This window comes from Melospiza melodia, chromosome 1 (genome assembly GCF_035770615.1).
Source record: "Melospiza melodia melodia isolate bMelMel2 chromosome 1, bMelMel2.pri, whole genome shotgun sequence".
NCBI lineage: Eukaryota > Metazoa > Chordata > Aves > Passeriformes > Passerellidae > Melospiza > Melospiza melodia.
Genome location: NC_086194.1, coordinates 32,405,784 through 32,420,293, shown reverse-complemented (window position 1 = coordinate 32,420,293; position 14,510 = coordinate 32,405,784). Strand labels below are relative to the sequence as shown.

Sequence of the window (14,510 nt, the reverse complement as noted above, 5' to 3'; positions counted from 1 at the left end):
AATTTACTACACACACGCACAACACACATCATGTTATTGTAAACTGGAGGCACCAAGATGATGTGGCTGGTGTAGCTGCAAATATTTTCTTGTTAAAATGTAAGTATTATAAAAAACCATTCTAGACATAGTTTGATGCTGTTTTTTTCTGGAAATAGAAGTACCCATAAGTTATACCCACACTCATCTATAAATGTAAATCTGTGGAAAGCGAGCACAAATGTGAGTGTGAATTCAGACCTGAATTTCTTCTGTGGGCAAGCTTTACTTCTGAAAGTGCTGTAGTAGTTTATGATGTCAACACCCCTCAGCTGCTTGCCCTTACCTGGTGTCACCCCAGTCCCACCTGACTTGTAATGGCTGAACATGGAAATGCTTCTGCTCTGGCTCAGTGCAGAGGAAAACAGGCTATTTTAAAGAAGTGCTCAAGGTAATCTCTTATTTTGCTGCTAAATGGGCTAAGTATGGCGCCATGTATGTTTACTCCCTGTTCATGGAGGTATAATAAATCTCTCGGTTTTTAAGCAGTTTTGTCAGCAAATATTTCTATGGCTATGAGCTATAAATAGAAGTCTTTCCCCCAAAAGAGTTATTTTTAGCTGGAAGTAGTCTCTTATTTCCTTTTGGTGGATGGTTGTTAGAGTAGAATATGGGGTGGGCATTACATTAGGAATGAGATGCAAGAGATGAAAATCCAAAAGGAGAATATTTCTTGGAGTCTCCTTTTTACTGTAATTGCAATCCTTAATGAACAGGTAGAAATATTTCACTTAAAAATTACAGCCTTAAAAAAATAAAGCTCCTTATAGAGCTTTGCAGTGCTGTCCAGCCTTTCCTAATACATTAATGTAAACACTTAAATATCTGTTCAGATCTGAACAAAAGATAACTCTTTAGTCAGTTTAACTAGTGTGTGTTGTTGAAATTTGCATTTCTTTATGCCCCATCTTGGATGCCTGTAAAAAATGGGAGTATGATCAGGCATAACTGTAAGGTCTAATTTAAGTTAATGCCTTCAGTAAAGTAGGTGCAGAGTAAATTAGGGTGGTTGGTTATGCTCCTTTATTTTATTGCTGGTGGTTAAATTCACAGTGTAGCAGTTACTGCGAGTGATCAAGCTCTGGTCTGCTGTGCCTGGTGAAGTGAAGCACATTTCAGAGAAAGTACTTCTGGAGCTGTAAGCCACAGTATCTTTCAAAGATATTGTTCCTCTAATCCTCTCCAAGATTCCATATAATTCCAGGAAATAAGCCACCAAAAGTCAGACAAAGAGTTTATTTTGGCTTGAAAAGAGTGGAACATGGCTTTTTGGGCCAGCTGCCCTGGGTAGCTTCCAGGCTGGTGTGAATGGCGTGGGAGCCTGGCTCATCCACCCTGGGACTCGTGAGTGGGGAGGGCAGGCAATGGGCATGGTCCAAACCTGCTGTCTGGAACCTGGCTGCAGAGGGTAATTGGTTTATTAATTAAAAGCTTTCCTAGAGATCAGTAGCCCTCCTCCCCCTTTAAAAAAAAAAAAGGCAATTTTGCCTAATACAAGGACTATATAATGTGTTCCTGAATTGTTTAATTTCTGAATGTACCTCTGCTCTTAGAGAGACCCTTCACAGTGATTTAATTGTACTAGAAAAACTGGCTGATTTAAGTTTTTTGCATTATTTGTCTAGAACTGCTCTAGTAATCACTATGTTAAGTTGCATGGAAAGCACTACACAAGCATATAACACACAGCTCCCTGTGCAAGAGGTGAAGAGGTTCCAAGTAGGAAGGTTTGGAGGGCAGGGGGCAAGTATTGCCTTTGGCTACCTGAATGAAACAGTTTGGTTTTGTTTAAATGAAGCTAGGGTTTGCTACCTGGTATATGTATGTGGCAGGTAGTAATTGCAACTATTGCAGTTCTGGTTGTGGCAGAGGTTTCCACACTGTATCTGCTGACAAATACCGAGGTAGAGACCTGAGCCCGCTGCGGGTTAGGGCACAGTATCAAATTCTTGCTAGTACAGGATCTGACTTGACGGGGAATGTCTGCTACCAGAAAATAAAACACCAGCAGGGTGTGGGGTAGAATGCCTTTCCCCAAGAGCTGTTCTTCTGTTTTTGCTGTGGTGTAGAAGAATAGGAAAAATTCATAAAACTGGCAGATGCTGAAAGAAAAATGAAGAACCTGGAAAATTAAAGACTTCTGTGCTGTGGGAAAAAAGCTCTGTTTTCATATTCCAGATGTGTACTGCAAGTATACCACTCTGATAACAAGGCATATGCTGACAGAGACATGCTTGAGAGCCTTCATGCAGAGGAAGCTCAGCACTTTTAGTTTCTTTGCAAATAAAACTAAACCAGGGTAAAATAAGTGTCTGTAATTCTGAAGTGTTGATGGACCTCGGTAACACTGTTGACTTGAAATCACATTTGTATTTCACTAGAATAAAGCTCTCATGATAAAGGTGACCTAGGAGGGGGAAATGAGCTTGTGTACTTCTCTGTGGCTTATAAAAATGCATTGAAATAATTCTTTCCTAACCTTAGAAATAAATAGATTAAATGCTGTCTTCTGTGGTTTGGTGAAAGGTCTTGGGGAAGCAAATAACTGGAGCAGAAAGGAACTTTTCCTTTAATTGCAGGCACTCAGCATTAAATTGTTTTGTTTATTTATACCTTGCTGGCTTCTGATAGCTTCTGCAAATGTGCTGAAACCTAACACAAATGCAGCCTCCCCTCTGAAGGTTTACAAGGGTTGGCATTTATCTCAATTGCTTGTCATGGCTCATGACATGTTTCTTATGTGTTAGAGATGGTAGCTAAAACAAGGATAAAAAGCAGCAAATAGCCTAAGGCGGGAGGCTTTAGCTGGTGGCAAAGCTACACGGGTGCATGTGAACTGATCAAAACCTGTCACGTAGATGCTTTGTACTGCTGTTAATCCCATCCACAAACAAGATGCCTTGCATTTCTGTGCACAAACCCATGGCATCACCCAGCAAATCCCTTCACAGCAAAATGAATTTCTGTAACTTTATTTGTGCAAAGGATCAATTGATAAGAGCGTGGCTCTTGTCTTTGTGTTTATGAATACAGGGGCTAATTAAGATAATAGCTGACAGGGTATGGGTGAGGTAGGAAGGTGGTGACTCAGCTTCTCCCCAGGCACTGCAGGAGCAGCGGCAGGTCTGTGGGTGCTTCTCCCTCCCACTGTGAAAGGCAGGGCAGCCACAAATATCCTAGAATTTGTGTGTGGTTTTTCTCCCCCTTATGAATGATATTCAGGTTTCCACTATATAATTAGATACATTTAAGTCATGCCATTCTTGAATTGGCAAGCTCTATTGATTTTTTAATATGTCCTTTACATTTTATTTATAATAATGTATAACAATGTATTAACTCCATATTTGAGATCTTCTGGATTGCCTCCACCCTATTCTTACATATATGTATGCATAGCCAGCCTTCCTCTTTTCTTTTGTATTGCTTCTGTCAGAACCTAACTGCCTATGTGATTTGCTTCGTGTTTTTATTTTAGTGCAGGCGATTCAATATGAAGCAGTCACTGGGGCTTGAGCTCTGCCAGCATGAATGAAAAGCAAGCTGTGAAGAGCTATTCCTTTTCCCAGGCACTGCAGCACCTCCACAGCACTGCTGTCGGGGCTGATTGCGTGACTGGACTCCAACACACTGCAGGCAATGTCAGCCCGGTTAAACACATGAGAACAGTCAGGCTGGGTCAGGTTAAAAGTCCATCCACCCTCGCTCCTACCGTGAGTGATGAGTAGGGGATGCTTAGAGTAGAGGAACAGAGCGAGTACAGTTCTTCTGTGTACATACTCAGCATCTACCAGCCTGTGATAGAGGGATTTGGCTGTACCCACAGTGCTGTGGTAGGTAACCCTTGCTGGACCTTTTCTCCATTAATTTATCAAACTGCTTTTTAAGCCTGCTTATACCCCTGACCTTCATCATCTCTTATGGTAGCAAGTCTCACAATTCATGTGTAGTGTTTTAAAACATATTTTTTCTTGGGTTTTTTTTTAAACACATTTCTAGGACCCTCACTCTGTTGTGATATAGCTCTTTCCTGACAGAGAGTGGTGAATTCCCTATTTGTCTTTATACTATTCAGGATTTTGTGCACATCTGTCATACCCCTGTGAGTTGTCTCCTTTCCTGGCTGTTTCACCAGTCACTCCTCATACCAAATGTCTTCCATTAAATCTTTGCTACATCTATTATATATATTTTGGGATGGGGCAGGCATAACAGCATACAGTATAGCAGCAACATGTGCTGGAGTTGACGCAAAGTGAGAGTGGCAGCTTCTTATCAGGGTGGAGAGGTGGAGGTATGTGGGAAGGAGCCCAGTAAGACACTCTTGGCACCATTAAGCTGTTTTATCAGCTTAGTTAATTCAGAAAACTGCATCTTTATCTTTCCGCCCATTTCCTCAAGTAGTACAGATCCTTCTGAGACCTCTCAGTAAATTTATTCTACTATAATTAGCAGAAGTTTTGTCATATGGTGCTATCTGAATGTCCTATGCTATGTTATTCATTTTATTCCCTTGTAGAAGTGTTTTTATATAGAAAATGAAAATCATTACAAATTTTACTTAGGTTTGTATACACACTTGAAAAATTACATAACAAATACATGATCAAAGGTCATCCAAGAATGGACCAGTTCAGCATTTTGTGTAAGTTTCAAACATATTAAGGACTATTGAATTTACATGTTTCATAAACAACCAGGTATTCAATATCTTTGGAGTAAACATGCACTGTTTATTACCACTTATGCTACTGAAAAAGGGTATAATGAAGTATGAAAAAACTTGGTCCTATTTACAGAATAAAGTGACAGTCATGTGCAAGAGAGGTGTGCATTTTCCCTTGTGAAAAAAAATGAGAAAATTTGAAGGGTGGGGAAAGGGTGAATCAGCAGGATTTTACTGCTTTTCTGTTCTTTTTATATCCCTTTTCAATAGGCTTGCTTACTTAAGTAGTACCTCATTCCATTACAACCTCCAGTTCCTCCAAGCACCCAGTTGTTTAAAACAAGGGCTGAAATTAGTAAACTGTGTGGAATGAGAGTTCTTCTGCAAATTCTTCTGCAAATAATACTTAGAGGATTCACGCTGATGAAATGGCCACTTATAGTGAAGTTGCAGAAGAACTCAACTTCTGTTGTGCTTCTGTTAGGCCATGGTGACTGTATCTTTATTTTCCCCTGCCTACTGAAATGTTATCCAAAGTAAAACTTCCCCTGAAAACATAGCTAGCAATATTTTAAAAGTACACTCTACTTTAGGGTCTTTCTTTAAGGTCTGTGATTTCAGGTCTTGAAGTAAGGGAGATGATCTTGGTTTGTTCAGCCTAGAAAAGAGGAGGCTCTGGGAGAGTTCATGGTGGTCCATCATGAGGGGGAGCAGAGGTGCAGCACTGATCTCTTCACTCTCGTGACTGGTGACAGGACTCAAGGAAATGGCCCCTCAAACTAAGCTGAGTCAGAGGAGGTTTAGTTTGGATATCAGGAAAAGGTTCTTCACTCAGAGGGTGCTTGGGCACCAGAGCAGGCTCCCCAGGAAGATGGTCACAGCACAAGCTGTTTCTGAGTTCAAGAATCTTTGGGGCAACACTCTCAGGCACATGGTGTGATTCTTGGGGTGTCCTGTCAGGGATGATCCTGATGGGTCCTTCCAACTCAGCATAATTTATATGTGACTCAATGATTTTAATCGTGTTAGCTTCTTTAAGCAATGATTTTAAAACATTTTGTGCCCTATTGAAGGGAATCCCTACCCCTAGGGGCCAGTGGAGGTCACAATGATGTATTGCATCACAGGGGATCCTTCCATTATTGCTAAGATAAAGCACAGAAATGAAAAGGGCAGGATCAGACCCCTTCTAGACCTCGGGAATGATGCTCATTTGTGCCCAGCCTGAGTGATGCTGGGGGTGGGAAATGCTCTGGACAACATCAGTGAAAGGACTACAGAGTAACATTTACCAGCTGCTGTGTATTCAACAGCTGATATAAGGCAGAATGGACTCAGACCTGGAAAAAGAAGGAAAAGAGCTCTCTGCTGGGAATTGTGGTGAGAAGGATTTTGGCAGTTTGTGGTTTTGTTTTTGCAATTGTTGTAGAACCTTGGGCATAGTTCTTTCTGAGTGATCTAAGGTACTCACATAGAAGAAATCAGCAATGCAGAGTAGCTGTGTAGGGGAAAGATATTTTGCACATATGCAAAAAGAGGCAGCACAGTAAGGTCACAAAGACAGCAGTTGAGCAAAAAACAACCCCCAGGTGAATGTTTTGTTTACTGGGGCTTTGGGAGAGGCATTTACAATGAATTCACAGAATTTATTTATTCAGTGTCTTCTTTGTTTCCTGCTCCTTTCCTGGCCATGCCTGGGGGATGTTTCCATGGAATAGAGCCCTGTTTCTCTTTGCACCAGCCTGCTCAGCAACAGCCCGTACCTCCTTGTTTGATCTGTTCCCAGCAACCATTCTCTGATGGGGTCTTTCTTCTCCATCCTTCTGTCATCTAATTTCAGACAAAACTCTTATAGGTACATTCACTATCACGTGATTTAAAAAAAAAAAAAAATATCATGCACATGAGAACAAATATCTACAATTACTAGATAAAATTTAAAACTTTCTGCATTCAAGCATCAAATGGTTCCCCTTGAGCTGCAGTTGGTACAAAACCCCTTGATTTTATCTGTTCCTGTAGAAATTCTACAGCACTTTCATATAATTTTCACTTTTTTTTCTCCTTGATAAAACATATGACCTCATATGTTCACAAGGTGAGTATGAAATATGGCTTTATCTTTGCATGCATCACAAAGGGCCAGGCATTGAAAACCAGATCTCCTCTGGCCACATGAATCAACAGTAGTTGTTTATCTATTAAAAAATGCCTGTCTCATTTAGCCAGAGGTATTTTACAAATTTTGTTGCTCAAATGCACCATTACCTTGCATGAAATGTGGACCTTCAAAGCCAGATATAAGAGCCTGGGGCTTTGGTTCTTATAAATAAAATAAACAGAAATTCCTAACAAAACCAGTTGTACAATAAAGTGAAATGACCATTATCTGACTGAGCTGGGAAATATTGGTGGTTTTCTTGGTACACTCATGTTTTAATTTATAATGGCTATATAATGTAGGCAGACCTGAGCCGCATTTAAAGTAAAGTTTGTCCTTCCTGGGGTCGTTTAGAAGCAGTGGGAAGGAATGGCGCCTTAATGGTGATCAGCAAGACCAAATCCACATCTGCCAGCCTCCTTTCTTACCACAATGGCTTTGCTCTGTTTAGATTGGAGATACCTACCCTTGCTGTTATCTGTTCCTTTTGATAAACTCTGAAATGAGAGGAAATGCTCTTGCATCATTTTCTGGAGTCCTGTTTCCTATTTGAGATTTGAGAAATGGCTTGTAGCACTAGGACCTTTGGGAACTTCTTTTTCTGCATGGAAACTAATCAGAATAATGAGTACCCTCTGTGCAAATTCAATATTAGTTCTACACCTAAGGTCAAGCAGAAGTTAATGACTATTTTTAAAGTGCAGAAGTCAGTTATTAGACCAACATTACATTTCACACTTTTGTAATTGTAAAATAAAATGCTGGAGTAATTTATGTTAAATTGATTTAAACTACAAAGCATAAATATCATAGCATCCCAGATTAGGGTTTGAGAGAAAATGGCATCGTTGTCACTTGTGCAATAGTTCATTCACTGATTTCCAAGTACCTTTTTTCCATCTTGTGCTTGCTGAGCTTTTTGCATACAGAGGTGCTGAACAATGCTGTAAGCGGGAGCCTGTCTCTAATAATTTTTGCATTTTCTTTGTTTCTTTAATTAGCTGATTTACTCAGCTGATTGCACAGCTGTCTGGGCAACACCCCCCCAGGGGTCTGCCAACTGTTTCAGAGATATGTAATGTACTCAGTGAAGGGAAATCTGTATGGTAATTTGCATGTATATATGCAGAAGTAGCAGGAAGGAATAAGAAAGCTCAAAGGCAATTTTTGTATGGCTAATAAAAGGAAACATGTTAAGGATGAGCTTAAAAAGCTTTCTCTTTTCAGTAATTTCTGAGAAAAGATTACTCTTTCATGGTAAATAAGGAACCAATTCTCAGTTGGAAGGTTTTGTTCCTGGGATTATTGCCCTCTTACAAGCAGCTTTTGGGGATTTCAGAGATACTCAGTGCTTGTAAGTTTTCCCCTTTGGTTTGGAAACAGAACTTGGAAAATGCAGGAACATGCATGAGGATGTGGTCTGGTCTAAAATGGTCCCCAAATCCGAGGTTTGCAAAGCTGCTCATCTGCTTTTCCATTGCTCAGCACTAGTGCTCTACATAGCCTAGAGGATCTGGCTTTTAGTTTCCCCAGTGGTGTCAGTATGAGCTATTCATTTTTTTCCACTCTGATAAATTAATAAGCATCAGCAAACATTATAACACTGTCAAACAGCTCAGAGCTGCCATAGTAACCAACCTCCCTAGAGCTCGCTGTACACCCTCCACAAAGAACAACAAGGGATATCACAAGTTCCATTGTTCAAAATAACAGTAAAGTTTTCAAAAATAATGACATTAGCTTAGTTGTGTGATTAAAAAAAAAAAACAAAATGGGGGGTTGTGTTTTTTCTTAAAAGCTTCACGCCAGCAACTTCCATTTGTAAAAAAACCCAAAACAAAACAAAACCAAAACAAAACAAAATAAAACCAAAAAACCCAAAAATTTCAGAAGATAAACAAACATTTCTCTTAAAAATTTGGAATATAAAAAGAATCTAGAAGTTGTGAACTTCTCAGAAGCTGACAATAAATCAACTGGTGCAGGCTGCTGGCAGTTCTGGAGCCTTCTCCCCGGGGAATATTCTTGCAGATTCCTGAGGTCTTGTTGGTTTGACAGGGACAAAACAACTCCCACAACAGGCTGTAACCATCCAGCAGGGATGAGGCAGTGAAAGTCTGCTGGCTTGTCAAATAAACTAAGTCCCTGTGTTCAGAAGTCTCTTTAACTCCTCCGAGGTGGGAATATGTCTCCTATGTGTAGACAGCACGTAGGTGCCTTTTACTTACTGGCTAGATGAAAGAGATTCATACATGAATTGTGATCACAGAGTACTGAAAAGGCTGAAATCATACAAAGGGCAGACTAGTTTGATGTTCTAGGATGTTAGCAGGGTAAAGAACAATACTAAATAATAAATTAATGTCTGCATTTGAAATGAAGGAGCATCTCTGAGTTCATTAGCAATATAGCCTTAGGGGTGACCGAGCTTTGTATGGCAAGCAGAGCTACCTCTGGAGGGGCTGTGGGGGCAGTGAAGTCCCCATGCAGCCTGAGCACTCCCAGGTGAGCCGGGCGGTGTTTGTGCAGCTGGAATCCCCCATGTTCAGCTGCTACTGAGGCTGTGCCAGAGGGTTTGCAGCGGGCTAAGCGGGTTTGGTCTTAGCAGCAGCCTAGGGCAGTGCAGAAGCATGTCTGCTGAACGTGGTTTGTGGGCTCTTGTCCCCCAGAATCAGGTGGATAAATGGATTAGATTGATAGATTTCACAAGCTCAATAGATGGATTTCACAGCTAGCTCAAGGGCTGCAGCTGGAGTTGTGTGGCACAAGGGGTCTGGCAGCAGCGTTGCCTTCACGAGTGTCCTGTCCCCCTGCCTGCTGCCTGGGTGCTCTGTTCTCAGCCAGGTTAGTAGCAATCCTTTGCCAATCCACAAATTCCGAATGCCTTATGGCAGCACAGAGTGGGAGCAGTCAGTACAGGGGTGTGGGACAGCCAGCAGTGATGGGAAGCTAAACTGGAATGGCCATGTGGGTGCCACCCAGAGCCAGCTGCTTGCAGATGGGCAGATGTCCTTGCCTGTTGTTCAGCAGCAAAATGATAAACTGTGATGGCAGTCCTTTCCTAAGCATTTAAATAATTAGCTTTCACAGTTAACACCCTATTAAGCCAAAGGAGGAAGTTCACACCTCTCCTGGTGTTATTGTTCCAGTCTGGCTGGCTGCAGCAGCGGAATGACGCTGGTGCCTTGGTTTGTGTTGAGAAGGTTATCTTTGCAGCCAGAAGGGGTAGAAAGAAGTAATTTCATTTATAGAAAAGGAAGAAAGCACAATAAAGCAAAGCCTTTGGGAAGATTACAACGCTGTGGGTTCCAGGAGTTGCTTTATGTGTGGATTTTTTTTTAACTGTCTTTCCCACTTTCAGTTGGGCAAATGATTCTGCTATATTGAACAAGACAAAGCATTAAAATGAAATAATGTGCTTGTAATATTATGTGACTTTAAAAAATCTTACTCATCAAATGTAATTAATGTAATTAATTACCTTCAAGTTTGTGGCATAAAGCAGAGTGTGTAATGGAGGCGCTGCTCTGTGGGTACCCTTGGCAGATTCCTCCATGGGCAGGGGAAGGTCTGTAGTGCTGCTGGTGCCAGCCTGTGCAGCTAAGGTGACCTCTTTAGCCTGTGTGTTGTGTTCCTTGCTGCTAGAAAGACAAATCCCTTCCAATGCTTTGAATCTACATTAAACTTGGTAGCACGGCTGTGAAAGCAGGGGGAGCTGGGTTGGTCAGTTCCAGTGTGAGCAATGGTTATGGTCCCTTTCCCTTAACACCCCGGTTTGATGGCTGATTCTGCTGTAGTAGCAGGAACAAAATTATTTCTTTTGGTTTCTTATTTCTTGATTATTTTTCCCTGCTGATTTAATGATCTGAAATGGAATTACTAAAGGACAAACCTCTCCCCCACAAGAGTTTTCTGTCCTAACATAAGTTTACAGAAGAATCTACTAGCAAAATCTCAGCTCTGCTCTGTGGGGCCACAAGGAACTCAGATCAGATGATGGCCTTTGTGTGTGGCCTTGAGTGACCATAAAACATCAAAATCCTGAATTCCCCAGACTAATTTGCAAATGGACATATTTGAACTGCACATTAACAATCTAATGCTCATTTGACTGGTTTTTTTCCACTCACTGTGACCTTTCCTCCAAAGGAGAAATGCTGCAGGTAGAAAAGGGAACTGATCACTCTACATTTGTTTGTATTTTTTTTCCTGTCTCAGGTCTCAAGCCAGAACCCAAACATAACATTAAATGCATACATATAGAGCAGGGTAAACTACCTTTGCCTTTCCCTTTTATTGCTGCTTTGTAAAACATGCTGGGATATTTGTATCAGGGAGCAAAGCTGGATTTATGGTGGTGGAGAAAGAAATATTTGGCTCAGCTCCAAAGTTCACAACTTTTTTTGTATGTACAATTCCAGAATCAGCATTTGCCTGGGAAATACTTTCCCATCCCACCCTAAGCTTCCGCTTGCTTTTCCTATGGTTGAATTTGCAATGTCAATTTTTTTTTTTTTTATCAAAAAGTAAATGGCTAGCTAACAGTAAGTAGGAAATTATCCTCGAATTCTTGTATTTTGTGACAGAACTTATGTAGCTTGCACAGTAACCCATGAGAGCAGTGCCTGGGCCAATTAAGGAATGTCTATGAGTTGTTATAGGGTTAGGAGGCACACTGTGCCCAAAAATACTGCAATCAACTTCTTACATGTATGTGATGGCTCCCAGTAACATAAATTTCTAAAGATACAAGAATATTTTAAGAAAAATGTGGGTTTTCTCTGTTTTATAGACAAAACGCATAGTAACGTTTTCCTACAGAAACCAAGAAAATATAATTAGGGGTTGTTGCTTGTCTATATGGCCACTTCAGCCTTCAAGGGACTGTGTTCTTGTGATGGGGAAAAGGTATGAGATGGTGTGATTCCTTGAGTGTTGCTCCCTGGGTGAAGTTAAATGGTTTACTTGTGGCTGGTCCTTATGGATTTGGATAAGAGGCAAGGAGGACAAAAAAATCAAGTTTGTGATGGAAATTTCGTGAAAAAGAGGTCAAATGCTCCTTCTCTCCCAAGAGAGCTGCAAGAACGTCAGTGTGAGGTCTGTTGTTTTTCTTTTTCCTTTAAGAAAATATTTACTGCTTCTTTTCTACATTCCTTACACAGTCTAAACAACATTGAAGCCAAGGAGAGCTGGGTCTGGATGATAAACTTATTCAGGCTTTTTGGAGTTGAGTTGTGAAATTGCTGATATAAAAACTTTTTCTTCATTTTAATTTTTTTAAGCCATTCACTTAGAGTGCACTTAAACTGAGGCAATTTTCTCATCATCTTTAAAATTGCTCATGTTAAAATCATTCAACACTCAAGGATAGCTATATTCATTGGGGGCTGTGGACATGCACCCTCTTTCTCTTCCCCTTTGTGCCAGGTAAGAGATCTTGCTGCCCTCAGTTCTGGGTGTTTGCTGCTTGTCACTGTCTCCCTGGCCAGACACCATCCTCTCACCTGCCCGCCATGCCAGGTCAGCCAGAGGTGCTGCTCCCTGAATGTCTGCCTGTTCATTTTGGTTGAAGATGCTCTGGGGTGTTTGCCCTGGCACTGGGAAGGGAAGGGGACACTTGTAATTGAGGCCTGTGACAAGAAGCCTGCAGTTGGCAGGCACTAACCTTTTCCCCTGGCACAGCTGTTTGTGGAGCTCCCATCTGCTCAGGACTGTGGAAAAGCTGGCTGGATCAATGTAAATCACTTAAACCTCGACTCATGGCCGTGTTACCAGCAAGGTGCCACTCCTCTAAATGCCATGATTAATAGCCAGAGTCTGGGGGGATATTTTGCCCATGAGTGCCTACAGCAAACTGATTACAGAAGAAATCAGAAAATTGAAAGGAGAATTGAGGGAATGTTCTGCTAACGCAGACTTAACAATTTGAGAAATTGCTCAAACAACCGATTTTTAGCATCTGTTAATGCCTTCTGGCTTTGCAGCATTCCTGTCTCAGGCAGGTTGTTCTATAGGGGTTCAACAAATCAATGTCCTGAGTGCTCCATGTCTCCCTCAGTGGCAGTGGGTAGAACAGGGTCATGCACATGTGGGACTGTGCAAGAGGATGGGGCAGCTCTTGGGGAGGAAGGCTGGGAGATGGGTTACACAGGAAGGAACTGCACAGACCCCCCAGCCTGGCTGGATAAAGCAGGTTACCTTTAGAAACCCTGCACCAGAAAAGCAGGGGTCACACACGGCTGCTCAGGCCATCCCTCTCATTACTGGGTCATTATGTTGTTCCTTTTCCAGACTGGGGCAGAGATATGCCACAAAATCCCAAGAGAGTTTTGGTTTTGCCTAGCTTTAAATATGCTGGGATCTAGTGCCCATTATACATGCTGTCTGTTGCAGCTACAGTCTGACCCCGTGTTCTCAGTATTCACCTTGCATTTTCAGAGGTTTGCTGGTAAAGTGATGCCTGCAAACCCAATGGTGAAGATTTATGTCAGAAATCTGATAATGGATTTAAAAAGATCCTGTAATGGAATAAACTGTATTGACAGAATGACTTATTTCCCCTTTTATAATTACATTTTTATTACCTTTTTTTTTTTTTTTTGATAGCATAACTGTGGGGGAAGAAACAAAATTATATCCTATATGGCATAGCAATATCAGCAGCAATCCTGCCATAAGAAAAAATAAATCTGTACAATTTTTTTTAGAGGTCAAGAACGGTCCAAAGTTACTTTGCGTTTCAGTTGCTAGATGCTGCCTAAATGCTAGGCTGCTTTTTGTCTGCAGCAGACCCAGAGCACCCATGCAGACACACCCAGCTGGACCTCATGGCTCACATTAGGTGTATGAGCATGGCCGTGGTAACCTGGTTATGTCTGGAGATTCAGGCTGAAGATTGCATAGGTGAGGATGCCTGGGGAAGGTGATTCTCCTTCCTGCCTGCCAGCCCTTCTGCTCCTTCTGCTCATCAATCAAATCCTGGGCTGCCTCAGCTTGCAGACATAGTTTTAAGGCAGCACAGGACAGGTGATCCTTGTCTGAACACACTGTGCTCTGGGCTGTGGCTGCTCAGATGCAGCCTGATGAGCAGCTCAGGAACAAGGGGCAAAGGAGAGAGGAGGTGGGCAGGAGGAAGTGCATCAGCTCAGCCCTCCTGCCCATCCACCGAAGCCATGAGCCATGAGGTGTTCTTCAGGAAATAGATGCGACAGCTCTGCTGCTTCAAGGACACTTCTGGTGTCACAAATGCTGTGCTTAAACCTGGAAATCACTCAATATGTACTCAAGATCAAAGATACTTGAGTGTGGTTCTTCTAAGGCGATGTGTACAGTATAAGGTAAAGTCACTTTGCATGTGTTTTGTTGGGTCTGACTCTCCCAACCTGTCACATTTCAGAACATCTGAGGGATCAATGTCCCACCAAAATGCAGCAGGTGGCTGTGCTGACTGAAAGGGTACCTTGGGGTATAGAGAGTAAAACTGCCTATAGATGAAGCTGTTTGCAATACAGAAATCTGTGGTGTTCTTTCACAAGAGGTTCCTTGTTTCTTTAGCTGGATATCCCTAGCGCTGGTTTTGACCATTCAGGGGATTATAAGTTTGATACAAAACTTTAAAGTCTAGCAAAACTTGCTTGTTTTAAG

The 14,510-nt window shown here is 41.7% G+C and overlaps 1 protein-coding gene and 1 long non-coding RNA gene across 5 annotated transcripts in view; one reads left to right on the top strand and one right to left on the bottom strand.

Annotated features, from left to right (window-relative positions):
* Positions 1-14,510, top strand: part of RAPGEF5 (Rap guanine nucleotide exchange factor 5) — a 156,381-nt gene that overhangs the window by 44,965 nt on the left and 96,906 nt on the right. The window lies entirely within an intron of this gene.
* Positions 1-14,510, bottom strand: part of LOC134416402 (uncharacterized) — a 65,668-nt gene that overhangs the window by 32,723 nt on the left and 18,435 nt on the right. The gene's annotated exons all lie outside the window — the stretch shown is intronic.